General features: G+C 52.6%; 1 protein-coding gene across 2 annotated transcripts in view; it reads right to left on the bottom strand.

The window, feature by feature from the left end:
- The window catches only part of ALPL (alkaline phosphatase, biomineralization associated), a 67,358-nt gene extending 53,404 nt beyond the window's left edge, over window positions 1–13,954 (bottom strand). The window contains exon 1 of one of the 2 annotated variants that reach the window (XM_070458873.1): window positions 13,870–13,954. The gene's annotated coding sequence lies outside the window, so the exon portion shown is untranslated. Of the gene's footprint in view, window positions 1–10,904; window positions 11,054–13,869 lie in introns of those variants that run through there. The other variant, XM_020874521.2, reaches the window with a different exon arrangement.
- Between the last annotated feature and the right edge of the window lie 450 nt (window positions 13,955–14,404).

Below are 14,404 nucleotides of genomic sequence, written 5' to 3'. Positions count from 1 at the left end.
CGTGCTTGGGGCAGAGTCTGCCCCTCAGGAAGCATGAACTGATGCTGTTAGTCATTCATGACTGCGTTCCTTTCTTCCACGAAGGCTTTCTCAGCCTCCCCAGCAGACTCAGGCTCCTCCTGGGGGCTTCAGCACAGGGCAGGATCCGCTCCTGTTACACGGATGATGATCACAAGACCTACCATGTGCTCGGCACCCAATTAAGCAGTTTTGTTTTCTTTTAGTCTTTTTATTTCAACTGCGCTGGGTCTTCATTGCTGCCCACGGGCTTTCTCGGGCTGTGGTGAGCGAGGGCTACTGTTTGTTGCAATGCGCGGCCTTCTCGTTGCTAGGGCTTCTCCTGCCGCAGAACACAGGACTCCAGGCAAGCGGGCTTCAGCAGTTGTGGTGCATGGGCTTTGCTGTTCTGCCACAAGTGGAATCTTCCCGGACCAGGGATCGAACCTGTGTCCCTGCATTGGCAGGCGGATTCTTATCCACTGCGCCACCAGGGAAGTCCCATGTTAAGCATTTTATATTCATGGAGATGTTTCTTAATCAGGGGGCAGAATGATCCCTGGACTCACAGACCATTGGCTCTGGGGCAGGGCACTCTGTGCTATGGAAAGAGCTTTGGGGAAAGTGGTCACTGTGTTCCATAGATTGGAATACATGTATCCCAGAAGGTATGAAAATATTTGCACTTGGTACCGACTATGGGACCTAGGAGACATTACTTACATTTTTTGGAGCTCGGCTGTGAGGATAAGTGAATATATATAAGTAAAGCACTTAAAACAGAGCCTGATTCATGACTTGTTTAAAGCAAACATCTATTGATATATGTGTCAATCACTCCTCCAAATACCTCTCATGGACATGCGGGAAAACTGAGGCACAGAGGCATTATAAGGTCTTTGCTCCTAAGGGATGTTATTCTCTGTAAGAATTCACTCATTCATTCACCATATATGTATTAAGTGCATACAGGATGCTTGGTACATATATTATGGCACATTCGGTACATATAATAGATTCAGCAAATGATGGCTGTTCCTGGCTTGAGGTTATTTGGCACTGAGGGTACATCTGCAAACAAGTTGGACAAAAGGATTGGTCAGAGGTATGACGCTGGGGAAACTCACACTTGACTAAGGTCTGAGCCACCAATAGGGAAATTGGCCCATCCTGCTGCCAATCACTGACCAATCAGTGACAATTATGAGCTGATGTTATTGGTAAAAAAAGAAGATGCAGATATGGGAAGGGCAGCCAGGCTCAGCCTGGAGTAGCTCAGGCGTCATGCCCAGCAGAACAGCGCTCCTGGCTTTTCCCCTTTCCCTGGGGGAACCAACCCGCCTGGGCTGTGGGAACCTCTGCCAGGCGGGGCAGCCTTTCACTACGAGATCATCCCCGGACACTTGCTGGAGGCAGGCACCTTGTGAGACACTGGGATTCACGAATGACTCAGATGGGGTTCCTGCCCTCCAGGAACTCACGCAGGGCCAGACAATACGAGGATGATCAGATGACAAAGGGCTGAAGATTTCCAAGCAAGATCTAGAAAAGCAGTGATGATGCCAACTGGCGACGCAGGCAGGGAAGACACTGCAGAGGCGGGGACAGCAGGGTTAAAAGTGAAGACGTGACAGGTCGGGGGACACAGCTGGGGAAACATCACGAGCCTGGGATGCCGACCTGAGTCTGAGAGCTGGTTCTGCCATCTGCTTGACCTGAGCCTGTTTCCCTTCTGCAGATGAAGATAATGCTTTATCGGGCTGTTTCCAGGATTCACTGGTTTCAGGAATAAGAAAGAGCTTTAAAAAATGAAAACGTCTAAGAGCCTGGATACTGAGGTGGGGGAGAATCAAAGTGACTCATCCATGGTCCAAAGGTGGATTAAAACAGGAACTCATTTTGGTCCATCCAGGATACAGAGTGGGTAACTCAGCCCCACCTCAGCTGCAACACGCCCCTGTTCCCACCCTCCCACTCCAGGCTCCCCTGGGCCATCCCAGGACCCAGGGATTACCATTTCCGCACCGTGTGACCCCAGACCCAATTTTCTAACCCCAAACATGGAGACGCCACTTGCCGCGCCCTTCGTGTGTACACACATCCTTGTGTACGTGGATGGCCCTGCAGGCAGAAGGGTGCTTTGCACAGGTGAAGGAACATCACAGTCGCAAAGGACAGATGGTGATGGTGAGCAAGGAGGAGTCAGCAGGAGACCTAGCAGGGAGGGGAGACCGCCGCAGGGCTGCACGCATGGGCGAACCCCAATCTCTGCAGCTCCGCTGGTTCACCAGCTGAGGAAACGTGGGCACATTGTTTCACCTTTGAGTCACTTCCCTCACTTGAAAAGTGGGCTGTTAGAAGGATTAAAAGCACGACTGTATAGAAAGCATTTAGCTGAGTGGCTTGGTGCCTAACAGATACTCAGTAAATGTTAATAACTCATCATTACTATTACTACTGCTACGGATATTATTGTGGAGGGTGGGGGAAGGGGTGAGTGGAGCTCTTTCCAAGAGGGATCCGAAACCAGCCTCTTTCTTCTCAGTCTTAACAAGCCTGGGTTGTGACCGGCCCCAGAAGCCCACCCTGCCTCCCACCCTTCTCTGAGGAGTGGACAGGGACACAGCTGGGTGCTCCTTTGCAGGTCTCCAGCCCACAGCCGAGGTGAGCTCTGGGGCGGTCTAGCTCAGGGTTCCTCCAGCTTTCCCAGACCAGGAAATAAAGATTAAAGAGCATAGCAACCAGGGCACCACCCTGGGCCTGTCCCTTCTCGTTGCCGTTCACACAATGCCTAAGTCGAATTTGGTTCAGGACGTCTTTCCATTTGCTGTGTGCCAACTCTATTGAGTGAGTAATGGCTGCCTGGAGGACTGCGGTTAGAAGGGACCTGAGGTTCAGAAGGAAAGAGAGCAGTGGTTGATTAGTAAGGTCTGACATGTATAGGCCCAGAGAGTCAAGAGAACAGTGGTTGCTTAGTGATGTCTGACACGTATAACACAGGAGAGGGGGCGGTATGCAGGCCAACTATTGGCCACACATGAACTAGAAATGTCCCAACACTGACTCCCTGGATCAAGCCACAGTTGTCAGGCAGGATAACCAAAAGCCAAGGGGGAAAGGGACTTGCCCAAGGTCACATAGCTTGAAATGGCAGGACTGGGATTCGAACCCAGGCCCCTCTGGTTCTTTGAGGATGCTGCCTACTACAATCATTGTTTCTTTCCTGTTGACTACAAGAGGGGGTGTCCAGGCCAAAGCCCATTGTTTGGGAGAACAGAAGCCACTGTCCAACCAGGAGGGTGCCTATGCTTGGTCCCCTCCCTGACACTGCCCACCCCAAATGACTGCAAACCCGGAGACAGATGGTTCTACTGAAAACACATATATACAGCAAGGGCTGTATCCAGACAAAAATTTGAATCCAGACACTAATCTGATGGAAGGCATGAGACCTAAATTTGGGTCTCATCCCCACTTTCTAGCTGCATGACCTTGAGAAAGTTACTTGGCTTCTCTGAGCTTAAGTTTTGGCCTCTATAAAACAGAGAGGATAACAAGTTAAATAAGGTCACTAAAAGTGATTTGCTCAGTTCCTGACAGAGTTAAGACCTTAAATCGGGGGTCCTCAACCTCCAAGATCTAATGCCTGATGATCTGAGAGGCAGCTGATGTAACAATAATAGAAATAAAGTGCACAATATATGTAATGCACATGAATCATCTGGAAACCATCACCACCACCCCTCCCACCCTGCCATCCGTGGAAAAATTGTCTTCCACGAAACCAGTCCCTGGTACCAAAAATGCTGGGAACCACTGCCTTAAATGTTAGTTGGAAGGATGAGGTCAAGGGGAAAAATTAAAACACACAGCATTTTCACAAAAGTGAACTCAAGTGATGAAGGCGAGAGCTCAGATAAGCTGTTGAGAGGAATCTATTTATCTCCGATTATCTTGATAGGCTAACTAAAGTTGAAATACGAATTACTAGATTTGATGATTTCAAAATAAGGAACCATACTCTTCTAGGAAGATAGATTGTGTCATTCATACCACAAAGAAGGAAGCAGCCTTGAGTGGGTGGATCGGCAATGGCAGGGGATGAATGTGTGTATTTCCCACTCCCCGAGGGGTAATTCTGTGCCTCAGCTTCCTCATCTGTAAAGTGGGAATAACTGCACCTGCCACACAGGGGTGCTGTTGAGACTAAATGAGCAGTTCCAGGAGAGGCGCTAAGCACCATCTGCCTATCTGGGTGGCAAGAGGGGAGCTGGCTTAATTAGGCAGAATAGACAGGGCAGCTATAAGGGGTGAAGGGAGCGGGCCCTCAGAGTCAGCTGACACACTTTCTGGCCAAAATGGTGGCAGATGAGAAAGTTATTAACTCCTGTATGTTAAGAGGCCGGTGACGCGGAGAGGCCACACCTGACACAGCTGAGTGACAGTCAGCCTAGAGGACTACAGGACGGTGACCTGACATCTGCCAGAGTGGCCACACTGTTGTTCTGTAAAGTAAAAGGTCACTCAGAGAAGGCAAGAACTTGACTTAACAGAAAGTCACATCGCAGATCCTTCTAAAGGTGGGACTTACGTTTTTTTCAGATAAAAGCCACCAAAACACTTTTTTTTAAAGAACATCAAATGTTTCCTGGGCTTTGCCTGGCAGCTTGCAGACCTGGCTGGGTGAAATGCATCCACTTGAATCACAGACTGAGATCTGGAAGCATGAGAATGCTTCTCTCGAACGAGCCTGGGGTCAGCACCTCACTACAGGGTCGCTAAGGAAATAGCCTCAGTCGCCCCTCCTCTCTCCCTTCCCAGGTCAGGGCAGGGTGACCGAGGCACCAAGGGGAGGGATCTGGACCCAAGATATCCTTTTGGAGCCTCAACTGCAAAACAGCAGGGTGTGAGGGACAGGGGAGGTTCAAGGATGATGTGGAAATTGCCTGGTACCCAGCGGGTGCTCACAAAAATGCTACTTCCCATACAAGGTCATTCCTGCACTCCTCTGCGGGTGCAAGGACCAGGGGCCCTGTGGCTGCTATCAGGAATCAGGGCTCTCCCAGTTCACCCCAGAGCACTTTGCTTGTGGAGACCTTCTAGAATCTCATGCTAGGCAGCTGCCTCCAGAGTCTTTCATGCTCAGTCGCTAAGCTGTGTCCAACTCCTTGCTACCCCAGGCTCCTCTGTCCATGGGATTTCCCCAGGCAAGACCACTGGCATGGATTGCCATTTCCTTCTCCAGGGGATCTTCCAGACCCAGGGATCGAATCCACATCTCCTGCATTGGCAGGCAGGTTCTTTATCACTGAGCCACCAGGGAAGCCCTCCAGAGCATTTACCACGAGCTTCAACCACGAGGCTTCCCGGCTTTCCTCACCGTCCTCAAGCTCAGACACGGCGATTTGGAGATTTGTGCTGCAGCTGTTATGCTGCCTGTTCCCCGCGGGCCTAGACCCCTGGAAAAGGGAATGGCAACCCACTGCAGTATTCTTGCCTAGAAAATCCCATGGACAGAGGAGGCTGGGAGGCTATAGTCCATGGGGTCGCAAGGAGTCAGACACAACTGAGCAACTTCCCTTCACTTTAGGCCCCCAGAAAAGGGGAAAAAACAGACCGCTGTGGGTTCAGAGTGCAGGATGGTGCTTCCTGTCTGTGAAGCATCACTAGTGCACAGGCCTGTCGGGAGACTAGGTAAGGTGGTAGATGTCAAGGGAGTCCCTCCCCTGAAGGGGCTGCGCAATCTCTAGTCTGAAGCACCCAGGGTTGCCTGTCCCCAAGGGGGTGGACCCCAAGCCCAGCTCCCTAAGGACTCACAGGCTGATGCTTGGTCAGCCCCCAAACTCCCGAGCCCTTAGCCCCTTCCCGGGAGCAGCAAAGCAGGAAGAGAGCGTCCTCGTCCTGGCTGACATGTTCCAGAGATGCTGCCAGGCCCCGGAAGGGGGCTGGGGTCCGTTATGCCCCACATTCCGCCCCCGAGCCTCGTGACGGCCAGCCCGAGCCACATGCACCTAGCTCAGAAACTGCAGACTCAGAAGGCAGGCCGGGAACGGCAATGAGATGAACGGGCTGGGTGTGAGAGCAGGGTGCAGAGGGGACTGTGGTCAAGAGGATGGACCGGCTGCTGGCGGCCAGGCCGGGATGCAGCCCAGCGTGGCCACATCTTTTGATCTTCCCAGAGAAACCAGAACCCTTATTTTTATGTAAAACGAAATTGCCTGTTTTCACAACACCAACAACTAAATGCAAGTTTTAAATCACTACAGCAGTCAACAATTCCCCTGCCCCCACCCCCTGCTGCCTCAGGAGGGCAGTTTGCGACTGACCTACCATAACTTCAGCCACAGATGTTTGAGGACCAACTCAAACTAAATCAGACCCACGCCAAGTCTTAGGGGTGTCCCAAATCCCCAGGTCATGCCCTTCAGGCATCCTTGGATACAGATACAGACATTGAGGCTCAGAGAGGGGAAGTGACTTGCCCAAGGTCACACAGGGAGGGTACCAGTTCAAGGGCTTAACCTCTGTCCTGAGTTGCAGACTTTTCCCACCAGCTCACACCATCTGTATCCTTCCTCAACAATTCTTTTTTTTTTTAATATTTCAATGATTTTATATTCCAAATATCTGTCATATTTTTTGAAAATTCTTTATGTTGAAATTCCACATAGTTAATCCATTATTAAAATGTAAAACCGTATTAACAAAATTTGTTTAAAAATTTTATATACTTGAAGACTCTAAGATCCCCTTATTTTTTGTCCCCTAGACCAGAGACATTTTTTGTGGTAATATTTTAAAATTTTTTAGTATCTTTTCTGTATCACCTACTATCTACCCATCAATCATGTTCGTTGCTTTCCTCTAAACTGTCTCCCTGCCCCTCATTTTACCAGTAATTCTTTCCTTTAAAAAATAGATGTATATTGAAGATATGCCATGGAAATGATACAGACCAAAATCAGACAGTGGATACTTTTCAGAAAGGTCATGGGAGACCCTGGGTAAGTCTGTACTCTCTCTGAGTGTCAGTCTCCCTGGTCTGCAAAGTAGCCAGTTGACAGAAGCAGTCTTTAAATGCCTTCCAACTGTGAAATTCTAGGCATCTATGAGGTCTCTTCTGCACCCAGTACTTTGTGGCCTCAGATGAACATAAAATAGTAATAATAATAATAACGGGGAGGACAAGTCCACGGTAGCCAGGAAGGAACACTACAATTTTTAGTGAAACTTGACTCTTAGTTACTGGAATTCAGAAGGAACGATGTAAATACCCAGGCAGTTTAACCACCATCCGACAGTTAAACAAAAACACATCTGGTTTAACTTCATTTTCCTCAACTCCTCCCCCGCTCCTGCACCCCCTACCCTCATCTCAAATTTTACCCCTTAATTTGAGAAGTCAAATTAAATGCAAACAATTGATTTCATGCCACAGTGAGGTTGAGAATTTCAGCATGGAAAACTTTAAGCATGATGTTTTTCTGGGAGCAATTAGGAAATGTTGGGGGATGGCATGAGGGGGTAGAAAAATAGGAAGGCTACTCCTGAATGTTCTTTGGACGCTGAGCATCAGAGAAGAGTTGCCGAATGCCTACTAGGAACCCAGCACTTAGAGAGGCCAAGCGAGTTGCTGCAGGTCACACAGCTAGGGCTGGAACCCCAGGCGCTGATCCTAAAGCCATTCTTTTCCCTCCTGTCGAGGCCTTTGTAACCTACATAGGGCCTTCCCTCTGGCCCTCATGGATCACCTGGTAGTGGCCAAAAATGTCTCACAGAGAATATTAACTTCTCAACAACAGTCCCCAACAGTGGTCATTTTCAGCTGAGCCATTCAATGGTGAAAAACCATTATAATCTTGCCAACCCTTCACAACTCTGCAAACTATATATTAGTAACCCATATGATGGATGATTTCCTCACCTGAGGCTCTAAACTTGTCTAGTCATACGGCAGTGCTGGAAATGAACCCAGTCTACTGCCCACAGCTGCCCTCTAAAAGCAATCCTGTGGACTGTAGTCTGCCAGGCTCCTCTGTCCATGGGATTCTCCAGGCAAGAATACTGGAGTGGGTTGCCATGCCCTCCTCCAGGGGATCTTCTTGGCCCAGGGATGGAGCCCACATTTCTGACGTCTCCTGCATTGGCAGACGGGTTCTTTACCACTAGCGCCACCTGGGAAGCCCTCAAAAAAGGAAGGACATCCCTAAAAAAAAAAAACCCACCAAAAATAGACACTGCACAGCCTAGCTCCAGCCTGCAGAGGACAAGGACCACGACGTAGCACTGGAAAGCTGAGTTTGCATTCCTGTGGCCACGCGGAGATTCTGAGTGCTGGTCCTCAGCCCAGCTTGCTCACTCTCCCCGTAATGTTCTCTTCAAGCTCTGCTTTGTATTAATAACTCCAGCTGGACCTATTCAAAGTGAGCACTCTGAGCTATGCCACTGGATCCTCCCCCTGGATTCGGAGGCCTCATCCCCAAAGGTGTGTACAATACCAAGATCACTGGAGCTGGTCACCAGGGCTCCAGCCCCAGCTCCCCAGGTAGCATCTCTTGTTGTTGAGCAAATCACCTCCCTTCTCCAGGACCAGTTTCTTCATCTGTAGGACTGCATCCGGTTTGCAGGGCAGTCAGGTATGTAAGGACCGGTAGGGCTTGAGTTTGATTTCACCTCATTTCAAAGCTGGGACACATCCAGGCAGAAGGGACTGTGGAGGTTAACAGTCCCAAGCCTTTTCCCAGCACCGAGCTCCAGGCTCCGGGCCAAGGCTGAGTCTAGGATGATGGGAGGCGGCACTTGACTATGAGCAAGGAGGACACCGTGCCACTCAACAACACAACCCATCGGGGAATGGGCAGGGCCTAGGCGGTGGGTGACAGGTTTCCAGGGTTCGGGGCCGAGACAAACACCCTACACCCCATCTCAAGTTTGCATTTTCCGCTGAGATTAGAGCTGATGAGAGCCAAAATTTTCTTAAGCACAGGCACCAGCTCAACACTTTGCATAGGTTAATCATACTATTTACTAATCTCAGCTAAAAGGAGGAGACTGGGGCATGACAAGCAACAGAATTTGTCCCAGGTCACACAGCTAGGTTGCCTTTTTCTGTTAGTGAAAACCAAAGGTTGGCTGATCCATTTTACCCATGTTACTGCCTGTTAATCTCCTTCCTTGTGAACTGCTTGATTCTTTTTCTAAAGTGTCAGTTTCAGAGCCTGAAAAAGTTTTGTTATACAAGTGTGCAGATGTCTGTGTAATTTATCGCTGCATTCCCAGCACCTAGGACAGGGTTTGGGGTATTAAAATGCTTTTTGAATGGAGGCGGCGTTTTGTTTCTGCCCTCAGTTCAGTTTTATTGCTCACAGCAGTCTTATGAGAGAGGTGCACTCCCTTACCTTCAGGTGGGGTCACGGATTCAGACAGGGGCCTTCCCTGAAGCCTATATCTGACTCCAGGGGCTGGGGAGTCGGGAAGCCGTGTCCAAGAACCTTTTCTGCTTATGGAGTTCGGATGTATGAAGTTCAGGAAGAGACAAGGAGACAGAGAGACAAGAAAGGCAGGGGCAGGGAGTGGAGAGGGCAGGGTGGGGAGGACACTCTGGGGAGGTCGGAAGATTTGAAGAGGACAGGTCTAGGGCGTGGGGGGAGGCAAGACTGAACACCAGAAGACCCAGAAGGAGGAACCAAGATCAGCCCCTCATCTTAGCAGGGGGATGAGGTTGTAGGGTTTAGAGTCTGGCTTCAAATCCGGGCCTCAGACTTGCTTAACTTCTTCAGGCCTCAGTTTCCCTGTTTGTAAAGGAGATGATGCACGTCAAGCGTTGGAGCCTGGCACGCGTAGGTGTTCAACAAACGTCAACTTTGCTGGTGTGGAAGCCCACCCCTTGCCTACCAGGGAACTCGGGCCCACCTGGAAGTCTTCTTTTTTCCCCCAGAGCCCAGAGGCCCTTTCTGGCCAGAGAACTGCACCCTCCAGAGATCTCCTCCACCCACTGGCCGCTGTAAAGACCCCTCCCCCAGCCCCATTTTGCATTGAAAAAGGGTCTGAAGAGACAATGCGGGGGAAGGCTGGAGCTCCGCACAGCTACCCGCCCCCCCATTGTGACCAGGCTTTTAACCCTTTCTTATCAAGACCAGGCGCCGGAACCCACCCCGGGCCATCCGCTCACCTGCCTACGCCCAGAGATGGATCGCAGCAAACTTCCCCAGCTTCGGGGGGCTCCAGAGCTCGGCCCCAAGGCCGCTGTGCCCCGCCCCCCCCCCCTCCACGACTTCCAAACAGACTCCAACACGCCGGATGTCCGCCCCCCTCCCCGTCCCCCTGCGGCTCCCGGACCGAAGTGCCTCCCTCTCTCTACGGTTCCCAGCTCCGGCCCAAACTACTTTTGGAGCCCACCCAAACAGGCCAGCCCCCGCCCCTGGCGGTTGTGCCAAGATCTAGAGGCTGCTAGATGGCTGGCAGTTCTGGGGTAGGCAACCCGAGTCTCTTGATCGCGGACCAAGGGGGCGCCGTAGAAGCCGCCCAGCCACCGGGCACCCGGAGGCGGTGCCGAGACCGAAGACGGGGGTCTCAGGCAGCCGCCGGGAGACCCCAGGGCTGCAGCGGCCGACTCGAGGGCAGTCAGCCCGCCTCGCCGGCTCCGCTGGGACCACGTCCACTTTCTGGGCCGGCCCAGCGCGCCCGCAGGAAGCCGCAGATGCGCGCGAGCGCGGGAGCGGGACAGGTGGCTGGAGGTTCCGAATGGGCTGCCTTGAGCGGTGTGGGGGGGCGCGGAGGTCCCGGCCCGGCCCCTGATATCCAGCCTCGCCGCCCTCGCCCGGCGAGGAGAGGATGCGGAAAGGGGGCCTGGGATGCTCCACATCCCGGGGGTCCCGGAGAGCCAGGAACCAGCGTCGAGTCTTTACCTGCGCGGAGTTCGTGGGTGAAGGTCTGTCCCGGCGCAAGGGACGCGGGGTCGATGCGCTGGGAGCTCGGACGCGGAGGGGCGGGAGCGCGACGCTGCCCCGGCCAAGTCCCCCGCGGGCTTATAAAGGCGATCGCGGGGCACGCGCGCGGCCTGGGCAGCCCTACCCGGCCCCCGCCCCCGCCCCCGCCCCCGGCCCGGGCCCCGGCCCTCCCCGCCCCCGGCCCGCCCCCGGCCCGGGCCCTGCTGGCGGGTCCGGCCACGCGGCCAGCGCGCCGCCTGCCGGGGAGCCGGGCGCCCTCCGTCTTCCTGAGCCCTGGCTCGGCTCCCGCCCTTGCGCGGAGTTGGGGCGGGCGCTTCCCAGCGAGGCCACGCTCTGTCCTTTCTCTCCGCGAGCGCCGGCTCTGATTCCGTCTCTTTGGGGTTGACCTTATCCTTGGCTCCAACTTCCTGCTATGTCTCTTTGTGGCTGTTTCTCGCGCCCTCCGACTTGTCTGCCTCTCTGTCTGACAACCCACCTGTCTCTTTTGGGACCTCTGTCTCGCCCCATCTCTGTGCACGTGTCTCTCCGCCGTGTCCACCCGTGTGTCTGACTCTCCTCCCTGTCCCCTCCCGCCTTCCCCCTCCAACCAGACCACTGGCCCGGCCCCCTCTCCGCTGGTCTTGGGTTCTCTACTCTGCTCGGGCTGAGGAAACCGAGGGATACCTCGGAGGGGGTGGCTTAAGGATGGGAGCCTCCTCTCCTGGAATGGGACTGTTGCCTCTTTCTCCTTAGAGCCAGCCAGGGTTCCTGCTGACCGCATCCCATCCAGAGGTGACGACCTGTCTACCCAGTAACCAGAGGAGGAAGCCCACACTTTCCACCTGGTGGAATCAGACAGCCCAGGTTCAAGACTCCAGCCTGGTAACAAATCACTTGAGCCCTGTGGCCGGCGGGCCCCTTAACCCGCAGAGGTCAGCTGCCCTTATCACAGGCCGTTGTTGTTGCTGTTCAGTTGCTCAGTAGTGTCCATCTTTGGGACCCCATGGGCTGCAGGACACCAGGCTCCTCTGTCCTCCACTGTCTCCACTGTCCTATGCTGAGAGGCAGACTAATGTGAGACAGTGGTTGAAAAGTGCACAGGAAACTCTAAAAGCTCTAAAAGTTCTAAAGGATAAAGGGAGGCAGGGCAGGACTGGAGGAGACTGAGGCCTGAGCAGAGAAGCTGGCAGCACCAGCAGGACCAGTTGTTGTTTAGTGGCTAAGTCGTGCCGGAGTCGCTGAGACCCCATGGTCTGCAGCACACCAGGCTCCTCTGTCCACGGGATTTTCCAGGCAGGAATACTGGAGTGAATTGCCCTTCCTTCTCCAGGGGATCTTCCTGATCCAGGAATCGAACCCATGTCTCTTGCATTGGCAGGCGGATTCTTTACCATGTGAGGCACCAGGAAAGTCCTGGCCCAGAATTCTGTCTTACCTAGGACATGCTGACCTTGGGCCAGGCATCTTACATACATTATCTCCCAACAACTCCATTTTAGAGACAAGAAAACAGAGGCCCAGACACAGTATGAGGACAGCTTGTCAGTATGATTGGAACCAGAACTGGGAACTAGCACCAAAAACAAAGAGTGTCTTTGTATTTATTTTTCTTTTTTCTTGTATTTTTAGCAACTGATATTGCTTCTTTATTTATGAGTGGTATGGAGTGTCCTTCCTGACATAAGTTTGTTTTTAGAAAGTGAATCAAAGCATTGATTAAATATTATATTTATGTATTCAATGAGTTAGATTATTATGGCAAAAATCATGGAGGTGATAAATGAATCAAGTTCGGGAAACAACACTTTTGCATTAGAAATTGTGAGTGAAGGCATCCAGAACGGAGTCTCAGACCTTGGAGGGGTTCTGTAATTGCTCACAAACTCCAGGGAAAGGGTTAGGGATACAAAGAGGCTTGAGACAATGTCATTGTCAGTGGGCCAGGGGCATATCCCCAGGAATGAGGAGTCTGCCCGTCCCAGCCTGAACAGAGGCCGGGGGCCGAGGCCACGGTGACTTGAATGGACCCCATTTCACCAATTATGGGCCCCCATGCCTGCCGTTGACCTCTGGTCTCCCCAAAACTTTTGGGGATGGACACTTCTAGTTGCACTACATGGCCAGCATTGGGCCCCCTGTGTCTGGGTGATTTTTCCCCAGGTACCACTGGCTGAGCGCCTAAGAATTGATGCTTTTGAATCTGTGGTGCTGGAGAAGGCTCTTGAGAGTCTCTTGGACAGCAAGGAGATCACACCAGTCGATCCTAAAGGAAATCAACCCTGAACATTCATTGGAAGACCCGACGCTGAAACTGAAGCTCCAATACTTTGGCCACCTAATGCAAATAGCCGACTCATTGGAAAAGACCCTGATGCTGGGAAAGATTGAAGGCAAAAGGAGAAGGGGCCGGCAGAGAATGAGATGGTTAGATAGCATCACCGACTCAATGGACATGAATTTGAGCAAACTGGGAGACAGGAGAGGACAGAGGAGCCTGGCGTGCTGAGAGGGAAGGAACTAAGAAAACGGAAACAGGAGCTTGCCTGGTGGGTCCAGTGGTTAAGAATCCACTTGCCAATGCAAGGGACACGGGTTCGATCCCTGAGCCAGGAAGATCCCACGGGCCTCAGAGCAGCTAAACCTGTGCACCACAACTCCTGAGCCTGTGCTCAAGAGCCCATGGGCTGCAGCTACTGAAGCCTGCACACCCTAGAGCCTGTGCCCCACGACAAGAGAAGTCACCGAAATGAGAAGCCCTTGCACTGCAACTAGAGAGGAACCCCCGCGCATCGCAACTAGAGAAAGCCCACTCACAGCAACGAAGACCCAGCACAGTCAAAAGCAAATAGCAGGGTTTGAGAGCCCTTCCCAGGACCAGCGCTAGCTTCAGCCCTGGTCCCGGACTTCCCCCTTCCCAGTTCTGCCCGCAGCCCCGCCTTCCCACCTTGAGCCTCATCCTGGCTCAGCCCTCCTCGTCTTGGTCTCAGGCAGGTCTCCCAGGCAGTGCTAACCCAAGCTTCCAGCTCATCTGCAGTCCCAGCCCCCGCGCCCACCCCCGGCAGTCAACCCTGTGCTCAGTACCCTAAGAAATGACCAGAGTGTCTCCCAGGCCCTGCTGGACTTAAAGGAAGCCTTCCTCACAAAGGCCCCGCCTGCCCTGTGAGAAAACCCCATTGTCTGAGGAACAATGTCTCTATTTTGTCCTTTATTTCTAAAGGGACTTGTGAGCCGGCTCCAAGCTCCTAGAGGGAGAGTGTTGCTTCCTATTCTCAACCCTGGAGAAGGCTTCAGGCCAAAAGGAAGGGTCAAGGCTGTCCGCTGGGAGCTGGATTCCAGAGATCAGAGCGGATTCAAGCAGGCCCAGCATAGCGGTCCCGTGGCATTTCCAGAATGGAGACAGGAAGGAAGGCATCCCAAATAAGTAGGAAGAGTCTGTACCCAGGGTGGTGGAGAGATCTCCTCCCTTCTCCCCCTCCCCT

This window comes from Odocoileus virginianus, chromosome 30 (genome assembly GCF_023699985.2).
Source record: "Odocoileus virginianus isolate 20LAN1187 ecotype Illinois chromosome 30, Ovbor_1.2, whole genome shotgun sequence".
NCBI lineage: Eukaryota > Metazoa > Chordata > Mammalia > Artiodactyla > Cervidae > Odocoileus > Odocoileus virginianus.
The sequence above is the reverse complement of the archived record's forward strand: the minus strand, read 5'-3'. Positions and strand labels throughout refer to the sequence as shown.